We start from the raw sequence: 2,249 nt of genomic DNA, 5'->3' as shown, positions 1-2,249 counted from the left end.
TCACCATCACCACCACCATCACCCCCCCCCCCCGCCACCACCCCCACCACCCTTATCACCAGCTGCCGCCCCCCCGCCGCCCTTATCTTTCATTTCACCTTCTGCTGTTGCCTTTGGTACCCTACATGCCGTACTGGCCGTGTCCAGGAGTAATAGGTTCTTCCCCTCCCTGGCTGGTGTGACGGAGATGAACCCCCATGCATACATCAGCTTCCTCGAGGTTGGGTGTTCTGTATCGTCTCCGCCAGTTCCCCCCTCTCGGATGTCCGTACACAGGGACCTAACTCGCTCTCGTATGAAGTATGCATCTCACGTGTGGGGGTGGCTCCACACACAAAGTCTGTTAGACAGAGTGGAGTGAAAGGCTCCTCGTCTCATCAACTCCCCTCCTCTTACCAGCAGTTTTCTGTCTCTTAAATTCCGCAACAGAGCGTCTCTTTCTACCCTCTGTCATTATTTTCACGCTGACTGCTCTTCTGAACTTACTAACTGCATGTCCCCCAATGTCGCCCAAATAATGATAATCATAATGATAATAATAATAAAAATAATATTAATCATGATAATATTAATAATAATAATTATAATAATAATAATAATAATAATAATAATAATAATAATAACATTGATACTACTACTACTACTACTACTACTACTACTACTACTACTACTACTACTACTACTACTACTACTACTACTACTACTACTACTACTACTACTACTACTAATAATAATAATAATATTGATAATATTAATAATAATGATAGTAACATTAAGATAATAACAACAACAACAACAACACATTCATACGTATACTACTGACAACACTAACAACAACTACAAATGATACGATGAGGATAAAAGGGAAATGAGTCAAGTCGAGAAAGTTGCCGAGAATAGCCACGCTGGGACAGAGGAGGAGCGGTTGGCAACACTCCCCCGGCCACCAAACGTTTAGCATTCGGCGCGGACAAAGAAAGATGCTGCTGGGAACTGAGGGACACACACACACACACACACACACACACACATGTAAACAGGATATTCGGTGATACGTATAAAATTAGCATGAATAAGGATATGATAAAAAAAGTTAATAACCACTATGATTTGACTAAAATTGGAATATGCGGAGGCGGTGTGGTCTCCCCATAAGAAGAAACACATAAAAAAACTAGAAATAATACTGTTGTGCTGGAAGCTTCCCCCGGCGACCATAGGCCTCTAGAAGGCTCCCGGAGAAACGAGCAAAGGGGCGGGGAGCAAGGCGAGCCGTCCGCGCCCCACGGGGCGCGGCCAGGCGCCAGGCGGGAAGTGTTGCCAACTCGCATATATTTTTGCTACATGTTCTTGTATGATCTGAAATATACTGTAATATTCTAGACTGTACTGTTCTGGATATATATAGGAGAAGAGGGCGAGAGAGGGCGAGTCCCAGTCATAGTAAGCTAGTGGTAAGTGAAGAGTCAGAGTGAAGTGTACTACTAAGGAAGAATATTAAACTACAGAAGCTGTGCAAAGTGTTTACATATCTCCCTCCCACGGAGTCTCCTGACGGCGACACGGAACCCAAGTAACACGTCCGGCATAACACTGGTGTCAGGAGTGTAGGCATTTGTTTTTCGCCATGGAGACTCGTTCCCAAGCTGCCCAGAGGGACGACATGTTGACTGAACTTTTGGAAGCCTTGAGACTACAGGGGGAGAAACAAGAAAGAGCACTCCAAGAACTCAAGGAACAACAAGATAAAGCACACCAAGAACTCAAAGAACAACAAGAAAGAGCACAGCAACAACAAGAAGGAACACTCCAAGAACTCAAAGAACAACAAGAAAGAGCACAGCAACAACAAGAAAGAGCACAGCAACAACAAGAAGGAACACTCCAAGAACTCAAAGAACAGCTAGAAGATCGCTTTACGGGATTACAGCTACAGCTAAAAGCAGTACAAGATGGAAGTGAATCAGTGCGAAGAGAAATGACTGATGTGACCACGAACTTGGGACAACGCCTGATAGAAGTGGAGAAAGAACACACAAATCTTCAACAAGAGATGGAGGTGGTACGGGAGACGACACACAAAGAAATACTAGAAGTAAGTGACAGAGTGAAGGCCCTTGAAGACTGCTTGGCTGGAAACGGACAGCCAGTGCCTGCAGGGGCTAGTTGTACCCAAGATGCTTCTCCTACGCAAGTCCGGGGTAGTTTGAGCCCTGTTTCGCCTGAGTTTATCCCGCAAGAAGTTCCGC

Source organism: Eriocheir sinensis, unplaced genomic scaffold, assembly GCF_024679095.1.
Source record: "Eriocheir sinensis breed Jianghai 21 unplaced genomic scaffold, ASM2467909v1 Scaffold1330, whole genome shotgun sequence".
In the NCBI taxonomy this organism is placed as follows: domain Eukaryota; kingdom Metazoa; phylum Arthropoda; class Malacostraca; order Decapoda; family Varunidae; genus Eriocheir; species Eriocheir sinensis.
Note: the sequence above shows the minus strand (reverse complement) of the source record.